Here is a 12,421-nt window from a genome sequence, read left to right on the forward strand (position 1 = left end):
GAGGTTATAGAGTTTGGATAGTAGAGTTTGGATAGAGGTTATAGAATTTAGATACTAGAGTTTGGATCGAGGTTATAGAGTTTGGATACTAGAGTTTGGATAGAGGTTATAGAGTTTAAATACTAGAGTTTGGATAGAGGTTATAGAGTTTAAATACTAGAGTTTGGATAGAGGTTATAGAGTTGGGATACTAGAGTTTAATAGAGGTGATAGAGTTTAAATACTAGAGTTTGGATAGAGGTTATAGAGTTTAAATACTAGAGTTTGGATAGAGGTTATAGAGTTTGGATACTAGAGTTTGGATAGAAGTTATAGAGTTTAAATACTAGAGTTTGTATAGAGGTTAAAGAATTTGGATACTAGAGTTTGGATAGAAGTTATAGAGTTTAAATACTAGAGTTTGGATAGAGGTTATAGAGTTAAAATACTAGAGTTTGGATAGAGGTTATAGAGTTTAAATACTCGAGTTTGGATAGTAGAGTTTGGATAGAGGTTATAGAGTTTGGATACTAGAGTTTGGACATAGGTTATAGAGTTTAAATACTAGAGTTTGGATAGAGGTTATAGAGTTTAAATACTAGAGTTTGGATAGAGGTTATAGAGTTTGGATACTAGAGTTTGGATAGAGGTTATAGAATTTGGATACTAGAGTTTGGATCAAGGTTATAGAGTTTTAATACTAGAGTTTGGATAGAGGTTATAGAGATTGGATACTAGAGTTTGGATAGAGGTTATAGAGTTTAAATACAAGAGTTTGGATCGAGGTTATAGAGTTTGGATACTAGAGTTTGGATAGAGGTTATAGAGTTAAAATACTAGAGTTTGGATAGAGGTTATAGAGTTTAAATACTAGAGTTTGGATAGTAGAGTTTGGATAGAGGTTATAGAGTTTGGATACTAGAATTTGGATAGAGGTTATAGAGTTTGGATACTGGAGTTTGGATAGAGGTTATAGAGTTTAAATACTAGAGTTTGGATAGAGGTTATAGAGTTTGGATACTAGAGTTTGGACATAGGTTATAGAGTTTAAATACTAGAGTTTGGATAGAGGTTATAGAGTTTAAATACTAGAGTTTGGATAGAGGTTATAGAGTTTGGATACTAGAGTTTGGATAGAGGTTATAGAATTTGGATACTAGAGTTTGGATCAAGGTTATAGAGTTTTAATACTAGAGTTTGGATAGAGGTTATAGAGATTGGATACTAGAGTTTGGATAGAGGTTATAGAGTTTAAATACAAGAGTTTGGATCGAGGTTATAGAGTTTGGATACTAGAGTTTGGATAGAGGTTATAGAGTTTAAATACTAGAGTTTGGATAGAGTTTATAGAGTTTAGATACTAGAGTTTGGATAGAGGTTATAGAGTTTAAATACTAGAGTTCTGATAGAGGTTATAGAATTTAAATACTAGAGTTTGGATAGCATAGTTTGGATAGATGTTATAGAGTTTGAGTTGGGATACTAGAGTTTGGATAGAGGTTATAGAGTTTAAATACTAGAGTTTGGATAGAGGTTATAGAGTTTAAATACTAGAGTTTTGATAGAGGTTATAGAGTTTGGATACCAGAGTTTGGATTGAGGTTATAGAGTTTAAATACTAGAGTTTGAATAGAGGGTGTAGAGTTTAAATACTTGAGTTTAGATAGAGGTTATAGAGTTTAAATACTAGAGTTTGAATAGAGGTTATAGAATTTAGATACTAGAGTTTTGATCGAGGTTATAGAGTTTAAATACTAGAGTTTGGATAGAAGTTATAGGGTTTAAATACTAGAGTTTGGACAGAGGTTATAGAGTTTGGATACTAGAGTTTGGATAGAGGTTATAGAGTTTGGATACTAGAGTTTGGATAGAGGTTATAGAATTTAAATAATAGAGTTTGGATCGAGGTTATAGAGTTTAAATACTAGAGTTTGGATAGAGGTTATAGAGTTAAGATACTAGAGTTTGGATCGAGGTTATAGAGTTTGGATACTAGAGTTTGGTTAGAGGTTATAGAATTTAAATACTAGAGTTTGGATAGCATAGTTTGGATAGATGTTATAGAGTTTGAGTTGGGATACTAGAGTTTGGACAGAAGTTATAGAGTTTAAATACTAGAGTTTGGATAGAGGTTATAGAGTTAAAATACTAGAGTTTGGATAGAGGTTATAGAGTTTAAATACTAGAGTTTGGATAGTAGAGTTTGGATAGAGGTTATAGAGTTTGGATACTAGAATTTGGATAGAGGTTATAGAGTTTGGATACTGGAGTTTGGATAGAGGTTATAGAGTTTAAATACTAGAGTTTGGATAGAGGTTATAGAGTTTAAATACTAGAGTTTGGATAGAGGTTATAGAGTTTGGATACTAGAGTTTGGATAGAGGTAATAGAGTTTAAATACTAGAGTTTGGACATAGGTTATAGAGTTTAAATACTAGAGTTTGGATAGACGTTATAGAGTTTGGATACTGGAGTTTGGATAGAGGTTATAGAGTTTAAATACTAGAGTTTGGATAGAGGTTATAGAGTTTAAATACTAGAGTTTGGATAGAGGTTATAGAGTTTGGATACTAGAGTTTGGATAGAGGTTATAGAGTTTAAATACTAGAGTTTGGATAGAGGTTATAGAGTTTGGATACTAGAGTTTGGATAGAAGTTATAGAGTTTAAATACTAGAGTTTGGATAGAGGTTATAGAGTTTGGATACTAGAGTTTGGATAGAGGTTATAGAGTTTAAATACTAGAGTTTGGATAGAGGTTATAGAGTTTAAATACTAGAGTTTGGATAGAGGTTATAGAGTTTAAATACTAGAGTTTGAATAGAGGTTATAGAGTTTAGATACTAGAGTTTGGATAGAGGTTATAGAGTTTGGATACTAGAGTTTGGATAGAGGTTATAGAGTTTAAATACTAGAGTTTGGATAGAGGTTATAGAATTTAAATACTAGAGTTTGGATAGCATAGTTTGGATAGATGTTATAGAGTTTGAGTTGGGATACTAGAGTTTGGACAGAAGTTATAGAGTTTAAATACTAGAGTTTGGATAGAGGTTATAGAGTTAAAATACTAGAGTTTGGATAGAGGTTATAGATTTTAAATACTAGAGTTTGGATAGTAGAGTTTGGATAGAGGTTATAGAGTTTGGATACGAGAGTTTGGACATAGGTTATAGAGTTTGGATACTAGAGTTTGGATAGAGGTTATAGAGCTTGTATACTAGAGTTTGGATAGAGGTTATAGAGTTTTAATACTAGAGTTTGGATAGAGGTTATAGAGTTTGGATAGTAGAGTTTGGATAGAGGTTATAGAGTTGAAATACGAGATTTTGGATCGAGGTTATAGAGTTTAAATACTAGAGTTTGGATAGGGGATATAGAGTTTGGATAGTAGAGTTTGGATAGAGGTTATAGAGATTGGATAGTAGAATTTTGATAGAGGTTATAGAGTTTGGATAGTAGAGTTTGGATAGAGGTTATAGAATTTAGATACTAGAGTTTGGATCGAGGTTATAGAGTTTGGATACTAGAGTTTGGATAGAGGTTATAGAGTTTAAATACTAGAGTTTGGATAGAGGTTATAGAGTTTAAATACTAGAGTTGGGATAGAGGTTATAGAGTTGGGATACTAGAGTTTAATAGAGGTGATAGAGTTTAAATACTAGAGTTTGGATAGAGGTTATAGAGTTTAAATACTAGAGTTTGGATAGAGGTTATAGAGTTTGGATACTAGAGTTTGGACATAGGTTATAGAGTTTAAATACTAGAGTTTGGATAGACGTTATAGAGTTTGGATACTGGAGTTTGGATAGAGGTTATAGAGTTTAAATACTAGAGTTTGGATAGAGGTAATAGAGTTTAAATACTAGAGTTTGGATAGAGGTTTTAGAGTTTAAATACTAGAGTTTGGATAGAGGTTATAGGGTTTGGATACTAGAGTTTGGATAGAGGTTATAGAGTTTAAATACTAGAGTTTGGATAGAGTTTATAGAGTTTAGATACTAGAGTTTGGATAGAGGTTATAGAGTTTAAATACTAGAGTTTGGATAGAGGTTATAGAATTTAAATACTAGAGTTTGGATAGAGGTCATAGAGTTTTAATACTAGAGTTTGGACAGAGGTTATAGAGTTTAAATACTAGAGTTTGGACAGACGTTATATAGTTTGGATACTAGAGTTTGGACAGAGGTTATAGAGTTTGGATACTAGAGTTTGGATAGAGGTTATAGAGTTTGGATACTAGAGTTTGGATAGAGGTTATAGAGTTTAAATACTAGAGTTTGGATAGCATAGTTTGGATAGATCTTAAAGAGTTTGGATACTAGAGTTTGGACAGAGGTTATAGAGTTTAAATACTAGAGTTTGGGTAGAGGTTATAGAGTTTAAATACTAGAGTTTGGATAGAGGTTATAGAGTTTGGATACTAGAGTTTGGATAGAGGTTATAGAGTTTGGATACTAGAGTTTGGACAGACGTTATATAGTTTGGATACTAGAGTTTGGACAGAGGTTATAGAGTTTGGATACTAGAGTTTGGATAGAGGTTATAGAGTTTGGATACTAGAGTTTGGATAGAGGTTATAGAGTTTAAATACTAGAGTTTGGATAGCATAGTTTGGATAGATCTTAAAGAGTTTGGATACTAGAGTTTGGACAGAGGTTATAGAGTTTAAATACTAGAGTTTGGGTAGAGGTTATAGAGTTTAAATACTAGAGTTTGGATAGAGGTTATAGAGTTTAAATACTAGAGTTTGGGTAGAGGTTATAGAGTTTAAATACTAGAGTTTGGATAGAGGTTATAGAGTTTGGATACTAGAGTTTGGATTGAGGTTATAGAGTTTAAATACTAGAGTTTGGATAGAGGTTATAGAGTTTAAATCCTAGAGTTTGGATAGAGGTTATAGAGTTTAAATACTAGAGTTTGGATAGAGGTTATAGAGTTTAAATACTAGAGTTTGGATAGAGGTTATAGAGTTAAAATACTAGAGTTTGGATAGAGGTTATAGAGTTTAAATACTAGAGTTTGGATTGTAGAGTTTGGATAGAGGTTATAGAGTTTGGATACTAGAGTTTGGACATAGGTTATAGAGTTTAAATACTAGAGTTTGGATAGACGTTATAGAGTTTGGATACTGGAGTTTGGATAGAGGTTATAGAGTTTAAATACTAGAGTTTGGATAGAGGTCATAGAGTTTAAATACTAGAGTTTGGATAGAGGTTTTAGAGTTTAAATACTAGAGTTTGGATAGAGGTTATAGAGTTTGGATACTAGAGTTTGGATAGAGGTTATAGAGTTTAAATACTAGAGTTTGGATAGAGTTTATAGAGTTTAGATACTAGAGTTTGGATAAAGGTTATAGAGTTTAAATACTAGAGTTTGGATAGAGGTTATAGAATTTAAATACTAGAGTTTGGATAGCATAGTTTGGATAGATGTTATAGAGTTTGAGTTGGGATACTAGAGTTTGGATAGAGGTTATAGAGTTTGGATACTAGAGTTTGGATAGAAGTTATAGAGTTTAAATACTCGAGTTTGGATAGAGGTTATAGAGTTTGGATACTAGAGTTTGGATAGAAGTTATAGAGTTTAAATACTAGAGTTTGGATAGCATAGTTTGGATAGAGGTGATAGAGTTTGGATACTAGAGTTTGGATTGAGGTTATAGAGTTTAAATACTAGAGTTTGGATAGAGGTTATAGAGTTTAAATACTAGAGTTTTGATAGAGGTTATAGAGTTTGGATACCAGAGTTTGGATTGAGGTTATAGAGTTTAAATACTAGAGTTTGAATAGAGGGTATAGAGTTTAAATACTAGAGTTTAGATAGAGGTTATAGAGTTTAAATACTAGAGTTTGAATAGAGGTTATAGAATTTAGATACTAGAGTTTTGATCGAGGTTATAGAGTTTAAATACTAGAGTTTGGATAGAGGTTATAGAGTTAAAATACTAGAGTTTGGACAGAGGTTATAGAGTTTGGATACTAGAGTTTGGATAGAGGTTATAGAGCTTGTATACTAGAGTTTGGATAGAGGTTATAGAGTTTAAATACTAGAGTTTGGATAGAGGTTATAGAATTTAGATACTAGAGTTTGGATCGAGGTTATAGAGTTTGGATACTAGAGTTTGGATAGAGGTTATAGAGTTTAAATACTAGAGTTTTGATAGCATAGTTTGGATAGAGGTTATAGAGTTTGGATACTAGAGTTTGGATAGAGGTTATAGAGTTTAAATACTAGAGTTTGGATAGGGGTTATTGAGTTTGGATACGAGAGTTTGGACAGAAGTTATAGAGTTTAAATACTAGAGTTTGGATAGAGGTTATAGAATTTAAATACTAGAGTTTGGATAGAGGTCATAGAGTTTTAATACTAGAGTTTGGACAGAGGTTATAGAGTTTAAATACTAGAGTTTGGACAGACGTTATATAGTTTGGATACTAGAGTTTGGACAGAGGTTATAGAGTTTGGATACTAGAGTTTGGATAGAGGTTATAGAGTTTGGATACTAGAGTTTGGATAGAGGTTATAGAGTTTAAATACTAGAGTTTGGATAGCATAGTTTGGATAGATCTTAAAGAGTTTGGATACTAGAGTTTGGACAGAGGTTATAGAGTTTAAATACTAGAGTTTGGGTAGAGGTTATAGAGTTTAAATACTAGAGTTTGGATAGAGGTTATAGAGTTTAAATACTAGAGTTTGGGTAGAGGTTATAGAGTTTAAATACTAGAGTTTGGATAGAGGTTATAGAGTTTGGATACTAGAGTTTCATAGAGTTGATAGAGTTTAAATACTAGAGTTTGGATAGAGGTTATAGAGTTTAAATACTAGAGTTTGGGTAGAGGTTATAGAGTTTAAATACTAGAGTTTGGATAGAGGTTATAGAGTTTGGATACTAGAGTTTCATAGAGTTGATAGAGTTTAAATACTAGAGTTTGGATAGAGGTTATAGAGTTTAAATACTAGAGTTTCGGTAGAGGTTATAGAGTTTAAATACTAGAGTTTGGATAGAGGTTATAGAGTTTGGATACTAGAGTTTCATAGAGTTGATAGAGTTTAAATACTAGAGTTTGGATAGAGGTTATAGAGTTTAAATACTAGAGTTTTGATAGCATAGTTTTGATAGAGGTTATAGAGTTTGGATATTAGAGTTTGGATAGAGGTTATAGAGTTTAAATACTAGAGTTTGGATAGAGGTTATAGAGTTTGGATACTAGAGTTTGGATAGAGGTTATAGAGTTTAAATACTAGAGTTTGGATAGGGGTTATAGAGTTTGGATACGAGAGTTTGGATAGAGGTTATAGAGTTTAAATACTAGAGTTTTGATAGCATAGTTTTGATAGAGGTTATAGAGTTTGGATATTAGAGTTTGGATAGAGGTTATAGAGTTTAAATACTAGAGTTTGGATAGGGGTTATAGAGTTTGGATACTAGAGTTTGGATAGAGGTTTTAGAGTTTAAATACTAGAGTTTGGATAGAGGTTATAGAGTTTGGATACTAGAGTTTGGATAGAGGTTATAGAGTTTAAATACTAGAGTTTGGATAGAGTTTATAGAGTTTAGATACTAGAGTTTGGATAAAGGTTATAGAGTTTAAATACTAGAGTTTGGATAGAGGTTATAGAATTTAAATACTAGAGTTTGGATAGCATAGTTTGGATAGATGTTATAGAGTTTGAGTTGGGATACTAGAGTTTGGATAGAGGTTATAGAGTTTGGATACTAGAGTTTGGATAGAAGTTATAGAGTTTAAATACTCGAGTTTGGATAGCATAGTTTGGATAGAGGTGATAGAGTTTGGATACTAGAGTTTGGATTGAGGTTATAGAGTTTAAATACTAGAGTTTGGATAGAGGTTATAGAGTTTAAATACTAGAGTTTTGATAGAGGTTATAGAGTTTGGATACCAGAGTTTGGATTGAGGTTATAGAGTTTAAATACTAGAGTTTGAATAGAGGGTATAGAGTTTAAATACTAGAGTTTAGATAGAGGTTATAGAGTTTAAATACTAGAGTTTGAATAGAGGTTATAGAATTTAGATACTAGAGTTTTGATCGAGGTTATAGAGTTTAAATACTAGAGTTTGGATAGAGGTTATAGAGTTAAAATACTAGAGTTTGGACAGAGGTTATAGAGTTTGGATACTAGAATTTGGATAGAGGTTATAGAGTTTGGATACTGGAGTTTGGATAGAGGTTATAGAGTTTAAATACTAGAGTTTGGATAGAGGTTATAGAGTTTGGATACTAGAGTTTGGACATAGGTTATAGAGTTTAAATACTAGAGTTTGGATAGAGGTTATAGAGTTTAAATACTAGAGTTTGGATAGAGGTTATAGAGTTTGGATACTAGAGTTTGGATAGAGGTTATAGAATTTGGATACTAGAGTTTGGATCAAGGTTATAGAGTTTTAATACTAGAGTTTGGATAGAGGTTATAGAGATTGGATACTAGAGTTTGGATAGAGGTTATAGAGTTTAAATACAAGAGTTTGGATCGAGGTTATAGAGTTTGGATACTAGAGTTTGGATTGAGGTTATAGAGTTTAAATACTAGAGTTTGAATAGAGGGTGTAGAGTTTAAATACTTGAGTTTAGATAGAGGTTATAGAGTTTAAATACTAGAGTTTGAATAGAGGTTATAGAATTTAGATACTAGAGTTTTGATCGAGGTTATAGAGTTTAAATACTAGAGTTTGGATAGAAGTTATAGGGTTTAAATACTAGAGTTTGGACAGAGGTTATAGAGTTTGGATACTAGAGTTTGGATAGAGGTTATAGAGTTTGGATACTAGAGTTTGGATAGAGGTTATAGAATTTAAATAATAGAGTTTGGATCGAGGTTATAGAGTTTAAATACTAGAGTTTGGATAGAGGTTATAGAGTTAAGATACTAGAGTTTGGATCGAGGTTATAGAGTTTGGATACTAGAGTTTGGTTAGAGGTTATAGAATTTAAATACTAGAGTTTGGATAGCATAGTTTGGATAGATGTTATAGAGTTTGAGTTGGGATACTAGAGTTTGGACAGAAGTTATAGAGTTTAAATACTAGAGTTTGGATAGAGGTTATAGAGTTAAAATACTAGAGTTTGGATAGAGGTTATAGAGTTTAAATACTAGAGTTTGGATAGTAGAGTTTGGATAGAGGTTATAGAGTTTGGATACTAGAATTTGGATAGAGGTTATAGAGTTTGAATACTGGAGTTTGGATAGAGGTTATAGAGTTTAAATACTAGAGTTTGGATAGAGGTTATAGAGTTTAAATACTAGAGTTTGGATAGAGGTTATAGAGTTTGGATACTAGAGTTTGGATAGAGGTAATAGAGTTTAAATACTAGAGTTTGGACATAGGTTATAGAGTTTAAATACTAGAGTTTGGATAGACGTTATAGAGTTTGGATACTGGAGTTTGGATAGAGGTTATAGAGTTTAAATACTAGAGTTTGGATAGAGGTTATAGAGTTTAAATACTAGAGTTTGGATAGAGGTTATAGAGTTTGGATACTAGAGTTTGGATAGAGGTTATAGAGTTTAAATACTAGAGTTTGGATAGAGGTTATAGAGTTTGGATACTAGAGTTTGGATAGAAGTTATAGAGTTTAAATACTAGAGTTTGGATAGAGGTTATAGAGTTTGGATACTAGAGTTTGGATAGAGGTTATAGAGTTTAAATACTAGAGTTTGGATAGATGTTATAGAGTTTAAATACTAGAGTTTGGATAGAGGTTATAGAGTTTAAATACTAGAGTTTGAATAGAGGTTATAGAGTTTAGATACTAGAGTTTGGATAGAGGTTATAGAGTTTGGATACTAGAGTTTGGATAGAGGTTATAGAGTTTAAATACTAGAGTTTGGATAGAGGTTATAGAATTTAAATACTAGAGTTTGGATAGCATAGTTTGGATAGATGTTATAGAGTTTGAGTTGGGATACTAGAGTTTGGACAGAAGTTATAGAGTTTAAATACTAGAGTTTGGATAGAGGTTATAGAGTTAAAATACTAGAGTTTGGATAGAGGTTATAGAGTTTAAATACTAGAGTTTGGATAGTAGAGTTTGGATAGAGGTTATAGAGTTTGGATACGAGAGTTTGGACATAGGTTATAGAGTTTGGATACTAGAGTTTGGATAGAGGTTATAGAGCTTGTATACTAGAGTTTGGATAGAGGTTATAGAGTTTTAATACTAGAGTTTGGATAGAGGTTATAGAGTTTGGATAGTAGAGTTTGGATAGAGGTTATAGAGTTGAAATACGAGATTTTGGATCGAGGTTATAGAGTTTAAATACTAGAGTTTGGATAGGGGATATAGAGTTTGGATAGTAGAGTTTGGATAGAGGTTATAGAGATTGGATAGTAGAATTTTGATAGAGGTTATAGAGTTTGGATAGTAGAGTTTGGATAGAGGTTATAGAATTTAGATACTAGAGTTTGGATCGAGGTTATAGAGTTTGGATACTAGAGTTTGGATAGAGGTTATAGAGTTTAAATACTAGAGTTTGGATAGAGGTTATAGAGTTTAAATACTAGAGTTTGGATAGAGGTTATAGAGTTGGGATACTAGAGTTTAATAGAGGTGATAGAGTTTAAATACTAGAGTTTGGATAGAGGTTATAGAGTTTAAATACTAGAGTTTGGATAGAGGTTATAGAGTTTGGATACTAGAGTTTGGATAGAAGTTATAGAGTTTAAATACTAGAGTTTGGATAGAGGTTAAAGAATTTGGATACTAGAGTTTGGATAGAAGTTATAGAGTTTAAATACTAGAGTTTGGATAGAGGTTATAGAGTTAAAATACTAGAGTTTGGATAGAGGTTATAGAGTTTAAATACTCGAGTTTGGATAGTAGAGTTTGGATAGAGGTTATAGAGTTTGGATACTAGAGTTTGGACATAGGTTATAGAGTTTAAATACTAGAGTTTGGATAGAGGTTATAGAGTTTAAATACTAGAGTTTGGATAGAGGTTATAGAGTTTGGATACTAGAGTTTGGATAGAGGTTATAGAATTTGGATACTAGAGTTTGGATCAAGGTTATAGAGTTTTAATACTAGAGTTTGGATAGAGGTTATAGAGATTGGATACTAGAGTTTGGATAGAGGTTATAGAGTTTAAATACAAGAGTTTGGATCGAGGTTATAGAGTTTGGATACTAGAGTTTGGATAGAGGTTATAGAGTTTAAATACTAGAGTTTGGATAGAGTTTATAGAGTTTAGATACTAGAGTTTGGATAGAGGTTATAGAGTAGGGATACTAGAGTTTGGATAGAGGTTATAGAGTTTAAATACTAGAGTTTGGATAGAGGTTATAGAATTTAAATACTAGAGTTTGGATAGCATAGTTTGGATAGATGTTATAGAGTTTGAGTTGGGATACTAGAGTTTGGATAGAGGTTATAGAGTTTAAATACTAGAGTTTGGATAGAGGTTATAGAGTTTAAATACTAGAGTTTTGATAGAGGTTATAGAGTTTGGATACCAGAGTTTGGATTGAGGTTATAGAGTTTAAATACTAGAGTTTGAATAGAGGGTGTAGAGTTTAAATACTTGAGTTTAGATAGAGGTTATAGAGTTTAAATACTAGAGTTTGAATAGAGGTTATAGAATTTAGATACTAGAGTTTTGATCGAGGTTATAGAGTTTAAATACTAGAGTTTGGATAGAAGTTATAGGGTTTAAATACTAGAGTTTGGACAGAGGTTATAGAGTTTGGATACTAGAGTTTGGATAGAGGTTATAGAGTTTGGATACTAGAGTTTGGATAGAGGTTATAGAATTTAAATAATAGAGTTTGGATCGAGGTTATAGAGTTTAAATACTAGAGTTTGGATAGAGGTTATAGAGTTAAGATACTAGAGTTTGGATCGAGGTTATAGAGTTTGGATACTAGAGTTTGGTTAGAGGTTATAGAATTTAAATACTAGAGTTTGGATAGCATAGTTTGGATAGATGTTATAGAGTTTGAGTTGGGTTACTAGAGTTTGGACAGAAGTTATAGAGTTTAAATACTAGAGTTTGGATAGAGGTTATAGAGTTAAAATACTAGAGTTTGGATAGAGGTTATAGAGTTTAAATACTAGAGTTTGGATAGTAGAGTTTGGATAGAGGTTATAGAGTTTGGATACTAGAATTTGGATAGAGGTTATAGAGTTTGGATACTGGAGTTTGGATAGAGGTTATAGAGTTTAAATACTAGAGTTTGGATAGAGGTTATAGAGTTTGGATACTAGAGTTTGGACATAGGTTATAGAGTTTAAATACTAGAGTTTGGATAGAGGTTATAGAGTTTAAATACTAGAGTTTGGATAGAGGTTATAGAGTTTGGATACTAGAGTTTGGATAGAGGTTATAGAATTTGGATACTAGAGTTTGGATCAAGGTTATAGAGTTTTAATACTAGAGTTTGGATAGAGGTTATAGAGATTGGATACTAGAGTTTGGATAGAGGTTA

Source organism: Dunckerocampus dactyliophorus, chromosome 17 (assembly GCF_027744805.1).
Source record: "Dunckerocampus dactyliophorus isolate RoL2022-P2 chromosome 17, RoL_Ddac_1.1, whole genome shotgun sequence".
NCBI lineage: Eukaryota > Metazoa > Chordata > Actinopteri > Syngnathiformes > Syngnathidae > Dunckerocampus > Dunckerocampus dactyliophorus.